The sequence below is a fragment of the Lissotriton vulgaris genome, unplaced genomic scaffold (assembly GCF_964263255.1).
Source record: "Lissotriton vulgaris unplaced genomic scaffold, aLisVul1.2 SCAFFOLD_1785, whole genome shotgun sequence".
Classification (NCBI taxonomy): domain Eukaryota; kingdom Metazoa; phylum Chordata; class Amphibia; order Caudata; family Salamandridae; genus Lissotriton; species Lissotriton vulgaris.
In genome coordinates, this window is record NW_028248475.1 from 386,532 (window position 1) to 407,961 (window position 21,430).

Here is a 21,430-nt window from a genome sequence, read left to right on the forward strand (position 1 = left end):
TACTACGAGGATTCCCGACGTCTTTTGAACCCTATGCAGCCGCAGCCCCCGGGCTAGGTATCCCGAGCATTTTGGTGCTCCAACGTAGGTTCCCTATCTAAGTGTCCAGATCCTTTTTCGTTTTTAGTCTACCTAGTCGGATTCGTCCAATAACAGTAACTTAAGAAATACTAGCCTCCATAGACTTTGTCCCGCATCCCGCGTGAGAGTGCACACTCTGCACCCGATCTCCCTAGGCCTCCTGCTCCTAACCTTAGGGTTCAGTTGTGTAGTCCTAGCGATCCTGAAGCCTCTGGATCTTGTTACTTACCTGCTAGTATTTCGCATTCCACTTTTAGTGTATATGGTTTTTCGTGCCCCTCGGGCATTTGTGTAAATTGTGCGTCTTAAAGTATTTTTATAAGAGTTTTGTATTGTGCTTAGCTCCCTGACTCATAAAGAGTCCAGGGTTTTTGTGTTATAAATAAATATCCTTTCTTTTCATAACAACTTGTGTGGTGTCCTTTCACTTGGTGTTCAAGGGGTATATGTGATGGTATAACAGCTGGCTTAACACGCCCTCTAGAGTTTAGCCTAAAGACTGCTCTTGTCCATGCTACTAGGATAGCTGCTCTATAAGGTTGACTTACAACCAATCATCAATAAGGGTCGTTTGGTATGATACACAGTGATCACTAGAATAGTGATCACTATATATCAGGCCAACTTCTCACACCATGTACCCGAAATAAAGGATATTATTATGGCACGCAGGGTTGGGTGAGTCAGTGCATCTACAAAAAATATCGAAGTGGACAGTATTCTAATTAACTTTTGCAGACCTTCTTTGGTGAGACACCTACTAAGGGCTTGCTAATTCATTACACCTAATAGCACTAACACATGCGCACTACCCCTTGTTTATTTCTACAAACCAAGTCATGCTCCTTTCATGAACAATTCCTCTTGATTACTACTTCTAATGGGTTCGAGGCCTTGTCTGGATTAGAGACCCAAGACTGACTATCGACTTTTGGGGAAAATACTGATCCTGCTATTAGGTTACCTCATGCCCTGCCAGTAACTGAGTGTACTATTCCCACACCCCACTTATGCCCCCTATGCAAATGAAGGCCTCAGCAAGTTCAGACATCCGTATCTTAAGCGGGAATGTTGCAAGGTTGTACTCTAAACTTCACCAGCCAGACTGGGTACAACTTATTAAAGACCAAGATATCCTTTTATTTCAGGAAACATGGGCCACACAAGAATTGCATATTGAGGGGTTTGAATGCCATAATATCCTAGCAACAACCCCCAAGCAGGGTCGACCATTTGGGGGTTTATTAATCTGGGTCAATATTAAGACAGGGGGATGCATAAAAACTGTACATACAGATAACAATAGTTTTCTAGGCATATTATTTAATAGGGGAATTTCCTTTTGGATAATTAATTTTTATAACAATTATTTTCAATCTGTTCCAAATATGCATTTTATAAATTTGTTTAATTTTATTGCACCTATTGGAAAATCCAAAGACTCTTTCAATTCAGTAGGAATCTGTCTGGGGGCGATTTTAATGCTAAGCTATCTTACTCATGGTCAAGCGAATATTCACACAGCAGCAGACAAACATGCAATAGGGGTAGAGAGCTAATGGACCATTTGAACACCCATAACTTAATTAATGTTATGGAAATTGATGCAACTACAAAATATAATGCCCCCCCTGAACCGACATTCAGAGGGAGGGGCTGTTCATCTACAATGGATAATGTTTTTTTATCTCCCCCGCTTTAGATGCAAGCTTGCTTAAAGCCGAAATTATGGCCACAATCTTTGGGGACCATTACCCAATACAAGTAACGTTACAGATGTCTCTAGTTCCAACGCCTCAGACAGAATGTGGTGCTGGAGATCTATCACCGTCCATAGATAACCGCAGACTGGTATGGCGAGGCATTAATAACGCAGACCTATTCAGTTCTATGATTAGGGGAAACATGAATCTTATTAACATCTGCTTAGAGGCCCTGTTCCTCACCCAGTGGCTATCAGCGCCTTTACAGAACTCAGTGGAGCCATTAAATCCTTGCTGTCTAAACCCATTTGTACAGTACTGCACGAACCTAGATGGTTCAATCAGGAGTGCTCAATTGCCAACAGGAAGCTCCGAAAGGCCCTATCTCAAAGCCCTAGGTTTAATGATTTGGTCAAGTCTTTAAGGTTGACATATAAGCAGGCTATTGCTAATAGGAAGGAACAGTTATTAGGTGAGCACTGGGATGCGCTCATTAATGCTGCCAGCTTAAATAATGGGAATATATTTTGGACTACCATTAAAGAGTTAGGATCAATGGGACAACCGTTAACTCCCATCAGCTGCAACATAATGAGCGCTACCTGGGAAAGTCCCTTTTCCACTATTTACCAAGAGCCTGCTTTTGAATCCGACCCTTTTATGAAAAGGGTGGCACCTGGAGTCTCATTATCAATAAACGAGGTTGAGGAGGATATACGTCAGAGTGCGGGCAATAAAACTCCAGGCCCTGAAGGGTTGCCCATCGATCTTATTAAATATAAACCAGATTTTTTGGCCCCTCTGCTGTTAAATATTTTTAATATTCTAACCAATGCCCCACTGCCTAAGACATGGTCTACTAGCACGATCGTTCCCATTTTTAAAAAGGGCGATTGCACACAACCTTGTTGCTGTAGACCGATCTCCCTCATAGATAACACCCTTAACATTTTAGGCAGAGTTTTATACACAAAAATGTTAACCTGGACAGAGGACAAAACGATTTTAGAACAATGCCAACTAGGTTTCAGGGGTAAAGTTGGCAAGAACAAGCAATGTCTTAATCTTAATTTGATCATAGGGAAGTACACTTTTGCACAGCACTCGCCACTTTAGTTAGCTTTTATGGACTTTTCCTCAGCTTTCGATTTTGTCAATAGGTCCAGTCTATATAGTTTATGTTGGAAGGGGGAGTCTCTAGTCGGCGCAGTGCGGCACTGGCGACAAGCAGGGACTCTCTCTTCCTGGTCAGGGCTGAGGGTTACCTTTAAGACAACCTCTGCTTACCCTCTAGGTAGTGTGGCTTAAGCAGTCTTAGGCTAATCTCTGGGGCACATGGGGTTAAACATTGGCAGTATTACACCATCACAACCAACCCACCACACAATGACACCAAACTGTATTTGTAAAAATATATATCTTTATATAAATTTCAAGCAGGCTTGTAAATACAGTTGTCAAACTTTCAATAGCGGGTCCAGTTTACTTAGTTTCAAGTTGCCACAGTTCTCTCTTAGCAATACGCAATCTTCTGGGCCTTCTGCCCGTGTTTCGAAAGGTTCAGTGTCTCGTAGTGCCTCAATGCGCGTTCCGCTGTCTCCGCTCGCTTCCGGGAGGAGATCGAGCCTCGGTTCTAGAGGCGGCTCGCGTTGGGAGCAGATAGCGCGGTGCGAGTGCGAGTTGCAGGATGCTCGCCCCGTGAGGATACAACACAGTACCTTTCCAGTCTTGTGGAGCGGGCGGCTTCTAGGGGCGGGGAGCTGTCTCACGTCGCGTTGCTTTTCCGGCGTCGCTGTTCGCTGCGGCTCTCAGCCGGGCAGGTCACGGGTCGTCCGGGGCGGCGATGTTCAGTGGCGGCAGGATCCTTCCTTCGTCGTTCGCTCCGACCCTGGAGTCGGCGGCTGTATGGTGGCGGCAAGTGGCAGTACGGTCCCCAAGTGCAAGACGTACCCAGCCAAGTGTCGGTTGCAGCTGTGCACTCACAGCTGAGCTGTCGGGCAGGGTACTGACCAGAGGGGGGTTCTCACCGGCGACTGTCCGTCTTCGCAAGTGGATTGACGGCTCGAGACGCGGTCAATTCGGGAGCTTGGACCGGACGGGTCCTCCTTCACTTTGCTCTCGGGCTCCCGGTGCAGATGCGGTCACAGTGTTCGGGCCAGCGGCGGCTGGACCTCACTTTGCTCTCGCGGTTGCTTTGGGCCCCGGTCACGGTGCTTGGGGGGATGTCGATGCTTTGGAGTAGACTCCTCTGTCAGTACTGCGGCGATAAGCAGCACACACAGTCGCTTCCTTCAGGATGTAGCGCCCACTGGTCCTGGGGCGCTGGTCAGGGGGCAAGTTCAGCAGCAAGCCCTTGGAGATCTTTTAGCAGAGTTTGGCACAAAGTTTCATAAAGCAAAAGTCTTCTTGTAGTCTTTCCTTTTCCTCTCCTTCTGCAGCAAGGCACCAGACACAGGCAAGAGTCAGCACTCTTCCTTGTCCTTCCCGGTCCTTCTCGTCGGGCAGAGTTCCTTCTGTAGCCCAAACAGGATCTAATTTACAAGGAGCAGGGCTCCTTCTTTTATACTGCATTTCTTTTGTTCTTGCAGGCCAGGGGGGCCTTTGCATAGCCACTTTCAGTCCTTGAGTACTCTGGTGGGTGTAATCCGGCTTCTGCTTTCAGTGTGAGGGGCAGGCGCATCAGACGCCCCACAGGAGGTGGAGCCAGCATTGTGTGGACAGGGGCAGCCAGAAGTACCTTGTTGATGGGGCTCCGCCCTTCCTGGGCCAGGTGTCGGCTGAGTCATCAGTCGCTCCCCAGGAGGGTGGAGCCAGCATTGTGGTGGCAGAGCACAGCAAGATTCAGAGTCAAGAGCCACTCCTACCTCCCACTAAGGTGTAATCTGCGCATTCACCACCGGTCATCCCCCAGCCCTGTCACTCACACATCCCAGACAGTCAGATACACATACCAGCAGAGGCGGGCTGAAATGGTTAGGCAAGCAAATGCTAACTTTCTAAAAGTAGCATTTGCAAACACAGGATATTAAAATAACCTTTACTAAAAGAAATATTTTATTATTCTGAGTTCAGGCATACTAAACATGACTCTCTACCATGCTCCCTGAGCCTGCTGGGATTATAGAGTGTAATAATTCCAGCAGCCCATTCTGGCCTAACGGAAGCAGGTAGCCTTGCAATAGTGAAATACGAGGTCGGCAGTAATTCACTATTAGGACATGCCACGCACATCTGGGCATGTCCTACCTTACACCTACAATGCACCCTGCCCGTAGGCCTACCATAGGGGTGACTAATATGCAGTCAAGGGAAGGTTCAGGGGCTGGCGAGTGGGTGCACTTGCCCAGCTGGCATGACAGTACGAGACTGCACGCGGGGTCTGCAATGGCGGACCCCAGACACATCTTACGGCTGCTTCTGTGGGTGGCGCAACCAGCGCTGCAGGCCCACTAGCAGTAGTGGCATTCACAAGCCCCGGCACTCCTAGTGCACTTTACTAGGGACTAACAGTAAATCCACTGCACCAATCATGGACACCAATCACATGTACAATTTACAGTAGGGAGCACTTGCACTGCGGCACGGGTCGGCCGTGGCGCAGTGCCCTGAGTATCGGAAAACCAGCAAAACATCGGAGGCACACCAGCAAAAAGTGGAAGGGAAACTCACGCCAAGGTGCCAGGTCTAACAGTTTAGAATATGGACTGGATGAGACCCGTGTTCATTTTTTGGCCTATCTCCATACGGACCTGAAAGCGTGGGTCAGGATTGTTGTTGGGAGAAGTTTCCCCTTACATCAGTGTAGAGAGAGTGGTCACACAGGGGTGTGTTCTGGCTCCTTTTCTAGTTATCATATATATAAACAATTAACATAAATCACTGATCACACTAACTAATGATATTCCCAGAATTCAAGGCAAACCTCTCCCATTGCTTTTATACACAGATGATACGGTTTTAATTGGTCGCACACCAAATGCACTATGCACTTTAGTTCGAGGTTTCACAGATTTTATATCTGGCTTAGATTTATGCACAAATTTTAAAAAATCTTTTATAATGCCTCGTGGGCCAAGGAAATGTCCTTTAAATTCTATCTCTGTGGGTGACCAAAAATTAACTTGCACTGCTACTTTACCTTATCTGGGAATGGTCTTCGCTGCGAACGGCACCTGGTGTGAACACTTGGCATATTGTAAAAGTAAGTTCTCGAGGGATTATAACTCAATCCTCAGTCTCCTCCGCCCTAAAAGATCGAGAACAATTCCAGCCTTTTTAAAGATTTTTAAGATCCAGTGTGTACCAATAGCTACCTATGGGGCAGAGGTATGGAGTGTTGCCAAATGCTCTTGCGTCCAATCAGAGGAAAATAGATTTTGTAGAAAACTCTTGGCGCTCCAATCTCCACCCCTCTGTACATATGTCAAGGCGAACTGAAATTTGGATACATTGAAGACATCATAAGGGCCCGCCCCACACTATTTTGGCTATCCATAATGAAGAATCCCGAGGCTTCTCTCACAAGGGACATAATAGATTATAGTCTTCGCTGTGAGAAAGGGATGGATATTCCATGGCTTCCTGGGGTAGTCAAGAGTCTGGAAAGCGTTAACCTTGGTAGACTGTTTGCCAATTCGAACACAGCTGTAACAATGGACAAAAAAGTTTTAAAGACAGCATTGTACGCCCTTTATAGCGCGGAAAGACTAGAAAGGGAATTGAATAAACAAACTGTTGCATCATCTTTTTCTTAAAACTTTTGTGCGGGCTGATGGACATGTATTTTGTTTTTGATGGGTTTATTTCCAATCCTTTTCGTTTACAGTACACCAGCAACTTATTCAGAAGATTTTGCAGTCCCACTAGGGTCTGTGAGAGGAGGATGGTATCATCCGCAAATGTCAGAGCACATACATGAGAGCCACCTAACTTTGGGGAATCGTGGTTTGTGTCCAATATGAAATCTACCATATCATTAACATAGAGGAGAAACAGGGTAGGCGCCAGGACACAGCCCTGGCGGACCCTCTCCTCACCGGTATCTCCTCTGTCAACTCCCCACCCATACCCCAGCGCACTTTTGCAAAATTATCTTCATGTAATTTTATGAGACGCACCAGTACGTTTTTTGGACCCCTTGATTTAGGAAATGTATCCACAGCAGATCTCTTGGAATTTAATCGAAAGCGGCCTTTAGGTCAATAAAGGCCATATACAAATTGCCGGATCTTAGTTTAGTATACTTCCAGGCAATGGTTAGCAGCCTAAACACCTGATCTATGGTGCTGATTCTTTTTCTGAACCCTGCCTGGCATGGGGATAATATGTCATTGTCAACTAGCCTGTTGTTTAGCCTGTCCAGTATCTGCTTTGAATAGACCTTTTGGGTAATGTCTATCAAGCTGATAGGTCTATAATTAGCGGGATCGTCCCTACTGCCCTTTTCGTATATAGGGACGATCTCCGCGCCCTTCCATGATATAGGGATAGCTGCCCTCTGCTAATTGCATTGCACAGTAAGTTGATATACGGTGCCCATACCTCTGGGTCATGTCTAAAGAGGTCTCCCGGGATAATATCTGGGGCTGGCGCTTTGGTCGCCTTAATGGCGGCTATAGCCTACTTAGTATCTAAGATACTAAAATATAGTGGTTCAAACTCCTTGGACATTGTCAGCTCTTTGATTATGCATAAGTTCTCGCTTGAAGGGGAACCCGGGCATGCATATAAATGTGCAAAGTGTTTGAACCATGGTTTAGGATCTAGATGGTAGTCCTGGGCTGGCTTGCTCGACTTATTGCCGTTTGCAACAATCTGCCAAAAAAGTGATTGATCTCCTTCCCTTGCTGCGGCTAGCAAGTCTTCCCAACCAGAGTCCTCCCAATTTTATGTTCTTGTTTTAGAATCTGATTGTATATTTTCCTTTCTTGCCTAATTTTAAATCGGTTCTTTCAACTCCAAGGCCTTGATTAGGTTCTTCTTTGCTTCTCTGCATAGTTCATTAAACCAGGGATTGACTGGCATCAGCTTATCCTTTGAAGAGGTTTTACCCATCACTGCTCTAGTAAGATGAGGTTCAATTTTTTCCACTAATGCTACGTGGGTTTGGGTAATTGGGATTGGATTTATATTCTCGTTAAAAAGAAAAGAAGATAGAAGGTCACTAAAAATATTATAATTGGAAGTAAGGGATTCAAGTTTCCCTAAAATGATTGCCCATCTAACTGCCCTTCTATTGTTGCACAACATAGGCTGTGATACCTGCAAGCCTGATCTAGGATGATGCTGGAAATATTTTGCTGCTAGTTCTAGGCATAGGGGGAGGTGGTCACTTTCCCTCCTAGCCGCTACTCTAAAATCAGTCACGTATGCCGAGTGCGCAGCGCTTATCATGATATAATCTATAGCTGAAGACGATTGGCCCCTCAGAAAAGTGTTTGTGGGCTCAAAATCAGAGGGACATCTCCCATTCCAAGCCCGTAGCCCTTTTTCTACTGTTAAGTTAAAGATCTGCAGGGCTGAAGCGGTGCACCTCGCTGGTCTTTCAGAGCTGAGTATTGGGATGCCCAATGCAAGGTCTTCTTCTTCTTCCAGTATGGTTTCCATGCCCCTTAGTGGTTCTGAACAACAATTAAAATTGCCATCAATTACAATGAGGTTATTATTTGAAATAGAATCAATAATCCCTCCTAGTTGGATAATTAATGGTGATTCTTTAGAATGATCTCTTGGTCTTATGCATATGTTAAGGAGAGAGATCATAGATGTGTTGGAGAACTTTAAACATACACCCTGGATATCATCTGAACTGGACAACTATTTTGGCATTTACTTGGTTTTTAGCCCATATTAAGAGCCCGTCTGAGGGTCTGCCTTTTTTTGGTTGAATTGCCTCGATACTGAATGTTCGATATCCCACCTTATATAGGGGTTCCAATGTTCAGGTCTCTTGGAAGAGGCATAGGTCATATTTATCTATATAGTCTTGCCAGTCAGATTCCAGGTGTTGCTTTGTTAAACCAGCGATGTTCCAGGACAATAATTTAACACCATTTATATTGGGGGCACTAATCTCTTCTCTAGTTAGCCCACTATCCGGAACTAAGTTTGATCCTTGGTTTGAACCAAAGATGGGTCCGCCCTTAGAATCATCATCATCATAAGCAATTTCCCTGTTCAAACTTGTTGTCTCGTGAGTTCCCCAACAGAGACGCTGTGTCCCTAGACTTGTTGGTGTCTGGTCAGTAGATGAATTTAGTCAATCTACTGCTTCGAGACCGCTTTGGGGAATCAGGTTGGTTCCATGGGCTCCAGGGTTAATTTTGGTCACAGTAGAGTTTAGGGGGGAACCACAGCTCATTCTATCAGCTTTATTTTGCCGAATGGAAATGTTAGAATTGAATAATGAGTGAGTCCTTAGGTTCAAGGTTATTAAGTTATCAGCTATAACTTTTGAATACAAGGTTACCCTAATATCATCTAAGCCCCCTCCTTCTTGCTGTAGCCGTTCGGCGCTCTTTATGTCAGATTTGATAACAGAAAGGCAGAGGCGCTTGGTCTTTATCCAATGTATAACCTTGTTAAGCAGGGAGTCCCCATCCTCCCTGGTTCCTGGTTTCAATCTAGGGACGTTTGTAAGAAAAATGTTATGACAAGGAAAACGCACATGGGACCACCGTTTCTGGTGCTTGTTGAAGTGCTTCTTTTCTCCCTCTGTTCCCCTCATTCCCTGTCCCCCTATCGTAAGCTTGCGGGTGGTAGACTACCCAGGGGTCTTTTCTTGTGTGGGGGGGATTTGCTGCACTCTGTGTGATATATGCCATTCCTGTGGGGTGGTCACCGGATGTCCTAGGTTTGGTCTTAGGCTACGGGTATAACCTGTGTTTTGCCGCCCATGGAGGTTATCAGTTTGGGAATGTTCTGCTCTTTCTGTTTGCTCTTTGGGCCTATCAGATCCAGTAGTAATATTTTCCATCCATATCTCTACAGGTTTAGTCACATCAGGTGTATAAGCTAGACCCTTATCACATATACAGAGATTGCTGGTAAGAGCTTCTATCATATTTTTAATCGCTCTGACCTCCTCCTCAACAGTACTTAATTTATTGGACAGTGCTAACAACAAGCTGTGTGTGTCAATGGCGTGAGTTTGCACCTGGGCATATGGTGGGGATGGTTTGGGCAGCCTTCTGCTATGTAATTGATCCCCCCGAATAAGGCCCTATCGTTGTTTCTGGATTTTCTACTAACACTGAGTATTTGTTGGAGCACTCAATGGTTATAATTTCATCATGAGAACCAACACTATTATCTAGGTTGTCTAATATTTCATTACTATTGGTATTAGTTTTATTTATGCTAATCCCTTTTTCTTGGGGGATAGGAACTGATGTTACAAGGGGGTGGGTCTTTCCATTGCTCCGATGGACTGTAACTATATGGCTGTTGGTATTTCCACTTATGGTTTTATACTTTTTGCCATAGTATGAAAAGATTTTATTACTTCCTTTAAGGCTAGGCTCCTTACCATTAGACAACATATTCTCTACTTCTTCAATTAGGTTATCAATGGCTGCAAGCGTGCATTTCTCAGCTGCTGATTTTGGCAGCTTCTGTGTCCTTGGGATTTTTTTCCTACCTGTGATAGTGTGACGGGGCACGGGAGCCGGAACCTCAGACTACTGCAGAATGGTGGACAGCCACACCTCTTTTACCCTGCCCCTTGTCCCCACAGAATACCGCGGCCTCATGGAGTGAAGAGGATGATTCAGGCTGGATTCCGATTAATGCTTCGGAAGGCCCCTTTAAATCTTTTGAGCCAGGTAACGAGACTCCACCCCATGTGGGCGTTGCGAGGTCAAAAGACGGAGAAGCAGAAACCTCGTCGGACGGCGTTTCCCGAGGAGCGGAAGCCCACGTGGAGGACGACAGGAGGTCCCAAGACGCGGAGCCAAAGGAGAACGACAAGCCAGGAGGCCAACGGTTTCACGCTTCGCCCCGCCACGTTCCCACGGGAGGAGCGTGGCTTCAAGAGGTACGGGGTCGGGTAGCGGGTTGGGTCGGGCGTAAGAAACAGTAGTGAACGTTTCTGTAACGAAGCCCTCTATCCTCTACCTCTGCAACTCCCCTACCTTGGCACGAGCACTTCTCTCTTTCCTCCACCGATAGGGGTAACGAAGTATAGCACGAACTCACGACGGTTACTCCCTCACTCCCCGACCCTTGAGAACGTATCAGGTTATTATTTGGTCCTGATCCTTGTTTTCTTTCCTTTACCGGTACCGGAGCGGAACCAACCGACGAATCCTCGGTGAGGACCTTGACCACCTGACGCCCCGAAGTCGAAGAGTTTAAAACCGGAGGATTCCTTTCCTTGTTTCTATTCTAAAGACTGAGTTTAATGAAAAGGACTTGTGTCCCAATAAAGCCTTCGTTAAAACCGTTATTGAAGGCGCCTGTGTTCCTCTTTTCCTCACCCCCATCGGTAGAACCGACAACCCAGAGTGCAAACCCCAACGTCCCAGTACCCTCGGGACAGATAGCTTCCGCTGCTTTCCTTTTGCCCATTGTTGGTATACGTTTAACGCTAGTAGTGAATCTGCGCAGGGGGTAAGGGAGTGCTTAAATGTGCACGACAAGCTCCTAGGTGCTAGTAGTGTCTTTCACATACAAATATGGATTCCTAAACGCCAAGTATGGATCAAGTACCAAGTATCTATCTAGCACAGTTTACCATTAACGGGTACAAAACAATACATGCACAAGATCATTAAGAATTCAAAACAGTCTTCCCTCGATGGGTGCATGAACATATTGAAACTTGCCTATACGGTAGCAACAAGTCCCGTAAGATGATTCTTCAGCGAAAAAAGTTATTGCACGTTGTTCCATTAGCCATAAGCCTGAAATCTCTCTCAAGTTCATTCTCTTGCCAGACAGAGGAGGCACTCGGGACCACTGGATGTGATTTCAAGGAGGTGGCCCAGCCCAGTCTTATCCAGGCTAAAACGGGCGCGGATGGGCCCGCCCCTGGCCCATCCCATGCCGCGGGATCCCTGTTCCGGTTTTGACACGCCCCCTGGGGCTAAGAGATGACGCTCGCTTCAGGCATCACTAGGGGACTCTGGGTAATGGAGTCCCCCACTCAATGGATGATCGGTGCAGCCCCCACGGGCTGTTCTGCTGCGGGAAGATAGTCGGTGCAGCCCCCACGGGCTGTGTCTGATGCAGGAGGATCGTGGGCTAGCAAGGGCAAACCAGGACTGGTATATTTTTACTTGTATGACGAACTGAAAAAGGGTTACCTCTGTCTCCTTCGTATAAGTCTTGAATGTCTTGAGGACACAGGCCTTGCTTTTTTTTGGTTTTAAGGAAAAGACAGAGGTCACAATCAAACGACCAAAAGCAATCAAGACTTGATGGATTTCCTTCATCACTTTCCTGTAAAGATCTTTCTGCCAGAGCTGTAAAACCTTCCACTCCTCCTCAGAGAAACGGGCAACAATGTCACAAAATGTGACAGGATCGGTGACGGTGGCTCGTTCTTAAATCGATACCCTGGGATCATAGTCAGCTCGGTGTGCCACTGATTCGGCCTGTGGAGGTCGAGGTTTCCTGCTACGACGGGGAGGGACGTCAAACAGCGAGTAGAGCACCAGGTAATGGAGCGCTATCGATTTATTTTTCTAATGGTTTTTATCCTGTACATGTGTTACTTTTATGGATACGTTGCTATCTGAATAAAGTCTTTTGGATTGGGATTGGATTGGCTACATTCAGTCCTCTCACTCTTGAATGGGATTAGAAGGGTTTCTTTAGGTTGGCTGCTGCTTATGGCTTTCCCTGACAGTGCTCTGTGGATAACTCATGTTCCTGCAGCTAGTAGATAATTAATTTCCAAGTTTGAGGGCTCTCTGAGAGGCACAGTGACAAGAGCTGAGTCACAACGTTTTGTGTATTACGTTTCTGTGCAGGTCAGTAGTGTAACAAAACTTGAGCCCTCCCCCCACTCCCCCCCTGCATATAAACATGGACGCCCTCCTTCCCCAGACTGTCAGGACCTCTCAGGCCAGAATGAATTAAATGAAGGATGTCAAGAAATCAAATTGTAACCTCAAACTGCATATTGTTTTGTATTATCATGCTTCACATTCTAATCATGGCTAAGTGTAATATTGTTTTGAACCTTCTTTGTCTAAACAATATAGCAATGTAACTTGCTTTTTATGTGCATACTTTCATTTACTGCTCACTGAGTCATTCTTGGTTACTGAGTGAGTCAGTTACATTTTTGCAACATTTCTTCCATGAGTCTGTTTATTCTTAAATGCATTGTGACAAGAGGCTCAAAGAAGATGTGTATGTATTTGTAAGGTGCATAGCTGCCCTTAGGCTTCCCAGCGCTAAGAGAAACATAACTACGGTGGACTAAGTCAAGTTGCCTGAGATCTAGAGTTTTTAGGGAAAGAGCAATGTTTTGAGTCTTTTCCTGAATGCTAATTTGTTGGTTATCATGCGCATGTCCCTTGGTAGGGTGTTCCACATTTTAGGAACCAAGTGCTTGAAGGGCCTTCCTCCCCATCTTGCTCTTTTTATTCTGCCCTGTTGCATAAGAAGATCCTCTGATGACCTTAGGGTCCTAATCGGGTTTCCCCTACCCAGACTTAACACCCCCGCTGGCATCAGTGCAGCCCTCGGTCACACCATAGACCAAACTTTGCGGCCCCCGGGAAAATGTGAGTACCATGATCTAGATCAACAAAAGGCGGGAGTAGTTAGACAAGAAGACGAAATAGAAGCATGCATCTCTAAAAAGGCACAAAAAGGAACCAATGAAAACAAGCATTGGCATAGCCAATAGGTCTTGCCTTTGGGACCTTATAAGTGTTTAGCCATGCAACAGTTGATGTTGTTGCACCAAGGATATTGTGCTGGATAAATAAACACTTTAAGGTCCCAAAAGCGAGACGTACTGGCGATGCCAATACTTCTTTACCTGATGGGTATTTGCTGATTGCTGCTCGTGAGAGGTTTTGCACAGCCATACCTTGTTCCCTGCTACTGGAGTAGCTCTTCGAGGTCACTCTTGCCTTTGGACTAGCGAGGAGGGTCCTGACACCTTTATGTGGCCGCAGAGGAGGTGCGAGGCACGGCGAACAGGACTGCGAGGACCAGCATTCCTGAAAACATCCGCAGCTGGTTCCTCTTCCCGCCCGAGCCGCGCCCCCTCCCAGTGCCACGCCTCCTTCCTGACAGCTCTTTACCTCTCGCGGCCCCCGCTTCGCGGGCGCCGCTCGTGAGAGGTTTTGCACAGCCATACCTTGTTCCCTGCTACTGGAGTAGCTCTTCGAGGTCACTCTTGCCTTTGGACTAGCGAGGAGGGTCCTGACACCTTTACGTGGCCGCAGAGGAGGTGCGAGGCGCGGCGAGCAGGACTGCGAGGACCGGCATTCCTGAAAACATCCGCAGCTGGTTCCTCTTCCCGCCCGAGCCGCGCCCCCTCCCAGTGCCACGCCTCCTCGTCAACTAAAAGCGGGCCTGCCAACGCGCATCGCGGGACGCGCGCGGGGCGGAGCTCGGGGCGAAGACCGGGCAAAGAGCGGGCCGTTTGAGGCCGTTTGAGTACGGGAGAGTCCGGTCCGGGCTATAAACCTTGGCCCCACTTCCATCTCTTCAGCCAACACCCCACCCAGCGGTGCACGCAGCGGCTAAGTGTGATGTCTACACGCGAGTACAGAAGCAGGGCAGCTAAGGGGAAACTGCAAAATGGAACACTTGATGACTTTATCACCAGAACCAATATTGCAATAGACAAAGAGATTAATAAGATGCAGCATAGGGTCTCCATTGAGTTAGATGCTGCCAGAAGGCTCTCCCAGGAGATGGCTAATGCCAAGAAATCCTCTCTGGGTCACTTTGCTTTTGCGAAAACACCGGACCGTACAGTGGGTCCAGCACCAAATTTCACACAGGCACTTATCCACCATCAACCAGCCTCACCTCCTGCAGTTCCAGTATTGGAGGCCGAAGCTCAACAGGAAGCCCCAACACTATTACCCAGGGTGGGAGGGGTAGACGGGCCACCCATGGGTACTCTACCAACTACAGAACTTAAGGGCAGGAGCGCGAGTACCCCGCCTATATCCCTAAAGGGCCCCAATCAAAAACGGAAGCGGAATACCAATACCGCCTATTCCAGGAAAAAGGCCAAGGTTGCAAAGGCCCAGCTGCCTTCTCAAGCATTAGCTCAGCCTTTTCACATATCTGCTCCCAAGGTAAATGGTTTTCCCCCAGTCCAAGATTCTAGTCCAGTGGGGTTGATGGAGGAACACAAGAACCTTGTAATTGAAAATGGTGGGGTGCCACTTTGTACGATTGAAGGGAAGGATGTTGAATTCTTGACGATTGTGTGGGAAACGCAAAAAAAACTGCTGACCCCTCTAGAACTCAGATTTTCCCGCATAGAAACCCAGCTCCTCGAGACGGAAAAAAGCATCCTACACCTTGCCTCCCTGACCATCCCTGGTAACAAATTATCTAGCCAACCTCCAGCGAACAATATTCCTCCAGTAGTGGTTGCCTCCCAGCCGGTACCTACGGTAACCAAACCTGTTCCAAAGCCTCGGCATAAGGTTCCTGCAATCACCAATGAAAATAGAGTAGCGGGAAGAGCAAATGAGGTGCCGGCTCCATCTACAACAGCTCCGGAAGCACCGGCTGCCCCGCGGAATAAAGATCACGATACATATGCTCACAGACATAAATACTCGAAAAATCATCATAGGGCTTATGTTGATCTCCCCCCAGAGGTTAGACCATACGTAGTAGTGCTCACAGGGGTGCCTGAAATTCAGTACCATCAGCAGGAGGATTTTGGATCTTTAAAAAACAAGGTCATCTATTGGCTCAATGTGAACAGACCTCTACCCAATCACCTGAGAAGTAAAATTCTCATGGTGCGACGTGTCCCTTGGATAGGAACATCGCACAAATCCATCACAGGTGATTGTGTCATGGTCTCATTTGAAGATCCTAAAATCGCACACTTCATACTTTCATCGAGTAATCATGGAGCAAATTCTCCCATTGCAACTAGATCACTAACCTACTTCTAGCCCCCGCATCTTCAAGCCCAAACGGGGGGAAATTGGAATTGGAACACGATGTTGGCACGGAACGGTGCGCAGAGGGGGTACCCAATTTCTGGCAAGGTGCACATGGAGGGTGGAATGGGGTCCTTACACACAATAGATTTGGATGCCTCGAGGACGTGGATTGACTTCTATATAGTGCAAATGTCACCTTGTCAGCACTAGACTCACACAGCTCTTTGTCTGATCCCCCTCCCTGTTCTGTCCCTGTATCATCACCAACACATAGGACTACTGAGAAATTGCCACCGGGACACTGTTCCTTCCCATGCTTAGCCACACCTTCGAAATCGTCTCTCTCGGAAGACCATAATCAAATCATGGGTGACAATAAGTATGTGAAGGGGCAGCCCAATGATCATCTGGAGGGGGGCACATCCACTGAACTTAAGCAAGATAAAGTCACTACCACCAACACATGTATAGCTGGCTATATTGACAAGGACAAAGCCTCCCCTGAGGTGCGCAACGTAATTTCTCGTTCGACACCAGAGGCTTTGCCTTTTTCAAACCCTAGCCAGCTCCGGATAAGTAGGCGCAGAAACCCCCATAATCTTAGAGAGAAGCGGGGGGCACCGAGTACACTTTCGATACTTTCTTGGAATGTGGCTGGGTTGGCAAATAAGTTGGATTCCGAGGAATGGGCAGAATTCATAGAGGAATATGATATCTGCCTGTTCCAGGAAACGTGGGCAAGAGAACAACACTCCCGCACAGGTTACGTAACCTTCGAGACTATGGCCAAATGGGGTGGGAAGGGCAGACCGTCGGGCGGTCTATCAACCTGGGTGGGTTCCCATCTTGGTTGCAGGGCAAGAAATATCGAAACTAACTCACCGGACTTGCTGTGCGTTCTCCTAGAGTGGCCAGCCGGAGCAAGAGTAGCAATAATAAACGAATACTCTAGACCAGTTGCCATTACGGGCACCTAGGGAACGATCGAGGATTTATCTGTATTTATTGATTCCATGACCCTTTCTCCATTACTCGTAATTGGGGGGGACTTCAATACTCAGTTTGAGCCCCTCCCGGATCACATGGAAGGGGCAATTAATGAAGAGGATGTTCTCTCGGAGATACCCACCATCTCGGGTCCACCTGTAAAAGCATGGTCACCTTTAGTTACACAAATAATATCCTTCACCCTATCCCATTCGTTGAGGGCTTGCAACGGGCGGCTTAAGGGAGATATCCCACCCCAGAACACCTTCAACAGACCAGGACACGAATCACGGATAGATTACATCCTGGTGTCAATTAAGGATTGGGCTAAAGTGAGGGACTTTACAATACTTATTAGGACCGATAGTGACCATAATTCATTGTCACTGAGACTAGCTATACAGGGTGTCCCGATAGCAAATACAGATTTAAATTTAACACCCACGGAGGGCCTAGTTGCAGCTTGCAACAGACGCAGAATCAGATGGCCAACATTGGTCCAGAACCCCCAAAATATCCAAAGGCTATATGAGGTAGTGGTGCCCGCCCTTGAAAAGGTTAGGGAACCCGGAGGTCAGGGTGAGAAAGGTTAAGGGGAAAAGAGCCTCCTGGTTCAATGCTGCTTGTAGAAGAGCAAAGGTTGCCCTTTTGGAGTCCCTCAAGACATGGGAAACTCCTAGTAAGATCAGGGATAAACGGATGGCCTACAAGTCCATCATACGTATAGCCAAAATAGAATGGGACCAGGATAACTGGTCAGAAATGACGGCTGCCCTAGCAGTCCATGACGCCCGTAGGTTCTGGCTGATCGTCAAGCATGGATCAGCCGAACCACTAGCGGCAGTAAATGCAAACATTTCTGCCACAGTTTGGGAAGACCATTTTAAATCTTTGTATAGTCCCCCCGACCAGAGCCAAGTGGGTAACTCTTCTGAATTCGCTCTGGACGGAACCCCCGAAATCCTAGCCCAAATGGACGGGTTCACCCTGGATGAACTTAAAATGGCAATTCAGGGTCTCGCGCCCGAAAAGGCGCCAGGCCTGGACAAGCTCCCAGGAGATCTTTACAAGCACGAAGCAATGATCTGGGCACCGTACCTAAGGATGCTGTTCAATGCAATTCTGGACGGCATGACGATCCCCACAACTTGGCTGGGGGCAGAGATCGTCCCTATATTTAAGAAGGGTTCGCCTCTGCTCCCAGCCAACTACAGGCCAATAAGCCTGATAGATGTTTCGCAGAAACTCTTTACAAGGCTACTTTTGGATCGTCTGTCGGACTGGATCATGGACCACTCTATTCTGAGCCCACTCCAGGCGGGATTCAGAATGAAGATCTCCACCACAGACCAGGTCTTCCGGTTTGCCCTCATTTTCTGGAAAACGGTACAGCTGGAGGGTGGCAGCCTCTACACTGTATTCGTGGATCTGAGGGCGGCCTTCGACCTGGTCCCCCGCGGTAAACTTTGGGAAGTGCTGGCCAAACTGGGGGTCCCGAGGGGCCTGTTAGAGATGATCATCCGTCTCTATATGGCCAACTTCGCTCAGGTGAGGTGTGGCAAGGATGGGGCGCTGTCTAATCGATTCCCCGTTGACAGGGGGGTAAGGCAGGGTTGTGTGCTTGCACCGACCCTGTTCTGCCTCTACGTCAACGGGGTATTGGCATACCTCAACGGAATTCCCAACCTAGACGCTCACAAGCTGGCAGGCAGCAGGGTGCCCGCGATCATGTTTGCCGATGACACCCTGCTGCTCTCTAAATCGCCAATGGGGATACAGCGTGTACTAAATAGTTTTGTAGATTTCTGTGGGGAACATGGACTAGAAATCAACACCTTAAAGACCAAATTTATGGTCTTTAATCCCCCACCAAAACTACGCACTACACCTACCATTGGTCAGACTAGTCTTGAAAGGGTAGACACCTTTGAGTATCTTGGGGTCATGATAAATGAAAAAATGACTTGGTGCTCACACCAACAGAAAGCACTACTTAAATTGACCCGGTACTCGGGAGGGGTTCTGAAGTTAATACGGAATAACAGGTCATCTATCAAACCCGTTGGTCCACCACTCCAGATTTACAAGGCACAGGCAAGGGGGGCTGCTATGTATGGCTCTGAGCTATGGGGTCATGAAGTCTCCCCAAACTTAGTGAAAGAGGAGAACAATTTCATTAGGCGGTTGGCGGGACTACTGCCTAGTACACCCCTTGTCCCATTGAGGCTAGATCTGGGGCTGCGCCCTTTAAGCGAAGAACTGGCATTGCGCCCCCTAGTTTACTGGAGGAGGTTGTGGGCTGTCCCGGAATTGACCAGCTATAGGCAGGGTTTACAGGAGGTCCTAGCCATCCCGAATGCGGGGAAAATCAAATGGCTAAAATTCATTAAAACTCAACTGGAGGTTATAGGCCTAGCGACACTCTGGTCTGATCCTTTGACTGTATCTCCATCAATTTCTAAGAAGAGGCTGGCAAAGGTCTATCGTGACAGTAAATTAGCGGCACTCTGTCGCCAGCCAACATTGGGGACACTTACGGATGATTTTTAAAGACTAAGGATCATTATACTTTTGAACCAGCCCTGGAAAAAATGTACCCAGTCTTACTCAGAAAACTCTACTTGCAGTGGAGGCATGGGACCCTCCCACTAAGAGCGCTAACTAGTAAGTGGAGAGACCCAACCATCAGTATATGCCCGGCTTGCAGAGTGGCCACTGAATCAGAGCTCCACATGATCTTTTTTTGCTCAGCTTATAAAGCTCCCAGAAAGACATGGATTGTCCCCATATGTAGGAACATGGGGTTCGCTAAGTGTCTGGCCGCGTTCAGAGTACTAAAGACAGATATGACTGACCACATTGTTTTTGCTGTAGCCAAATATCTAGGCGTAATATGGACGCTGAGGATACAGAGTCTCAAGGCTGGTCACTAAGTGTACTCTGATCCCGAACCTTGTAACCGTTAATTTGATGACTAAAATGGACTGGGATGTTTTAAAGTTTTATTGTTTTATCAATGATGAATGTACCTTGTGTATTTTATGGTGATAATATTACCGAAATAAAGATTTATGAAATGAAATGATTGCTGCCTGGTTACTGAGGCTCTAGTGAGGTTGAGACATATTTGGGGGAGTTTTAGCCTCATCAGATGATGCTGTGCAGGCCCAGGTACAATGAGGCGCAGTCGGTACTGACAGGGAGTGTGTTCTTTCACTTTCAGTTGGCGGGGCTGCCCCCCTTTACTCTGGTGAAAGCCAAAAACAGAATTCAAGTCGATCTTCTCATCACACAGACAAAATGTCACCGTTTGCTGAGGCCTTCAAAAGAGTGACCCAATTCCACCACTGAGGGCCAACGAGCATTTTTGATACAAAATAATCATCCTTCAATACAACAACAACAAGAACAAATGATTCCCGGAGAGCAGGCTCGAGACCCTCCAGCAGCAGACAATCTTTGTATCTCATGGCCTCACCTGGGGTTTCTTGTGGGTGCTGCGGGCCCTGCTGGGGTCGGTTTAAAAGAGAGCCTCGGATGAACAACTGCGCATGCGCCGTGGATAGACACTGCCTCCTGCCACGGAGCCCGAGTTCAGGAAGGGCTTAGGTCTTGGATGAACAACTGCGCATGCGCCGAGTATAGACACTGCTTCCGACAGTGTGGGTAAAAGAGGCTTCGGCTTAACAACTGCGCATTGCGCTAAGGACAGACATAGTGTTCGCAATCGAACACCAGAAGTCTTTGCAAGAAATATTCCTTTATTTAGTTCACAGCACGGAGCGCAGCACAGGCCCGGGGCGCAGTAAAGGGCTCCACGTCAGTACCAGTGCAGGTGGGACGGGGTCCGAGAAGGGTCACATTGAATGAGATACAGCACGCGCTGAGATGTACTGAAGTGCAAAGCTCCTCTGTCCGGCTCCTCTATGGGGGGGTGTCTCTCCTCTGCGCAGGCGCAGTGACGCTGAGCGTCCTCTGTCCAGGGCTGTTCACAGTCTGCAGTCAGTGTAAGGGCCCAACACTTTTTGATTGTTCTGCGATAGGAAGTAGTGTCTTTGCTCCGCACGAGCGCAGCTGTGACGCGCGGTGCTGCGCCTGCGCAACCGTGAGACGCCATCTACTGTTCGTTCGGGGGAATAACACACCGGGCCCCACTCCTCACAGGCAGCCGGGCCCTCGGTGCCGGACTCAGGCGGGCCGGGCCCCCGGTGTGCCCCCTCCCTCCCAGGCCCTGCAAACCCCACTGAGCGGTGCACAAGGAGAGGTGAGGTTTTTATTTTATTTTATTTATGCATTTTTATATAGCGCGGACTTTACCCGAAGGCGTCAGAGCGCTTCACATTAGGAACAGAAATGAAACATAATGAGAAACATTACAGAAGAGCAGATTACTAAAACATACGTTACTTACATAAGGTAATAGTGACAATTGTGAGCAAACAAAAAACATGAGGTAGTAAAAATTGTGAGCAACCAAAAATACATGAGGTAGTAAAGGTAATAGGGACAATTGTGAGCAAACAAAATACTTGAGGTAGTAAAAATTGCGAGCAA

At 47.4% G+C, this 21,430-nt stretch overlaps 1 protein-coding gene and 1 long non-coding RNA gene across 2 annotated transcripts in view; both read left to right on the top strand.

Moving 5' to 3' along the window:
- Positions 1-21,430, top strand: part of LOC147664106 (uncharacterized) — a 403,410-nt gene that overhangs the window by 331,679 nt on the left and 50,301 nt on the right. The gene's annotated exons all lie outside the window — the stretch shown is intronic.
- LOC147664109 (uncharacterized) overlaps positions 21,008-21,430 on the top strand; it is a 45,086-nt gene continuing 44,663 nt past the window's right edge. Inside the window, exon 1 of the long non-coding RNA XR_015305188.1 lies at positions 21,008-21,140. This is a non-coding gene — a long non-coding RNA (uncharacterized LOC147664109). The remainder of the gene's footprint in view (positions 21,141-21,430) is intronic.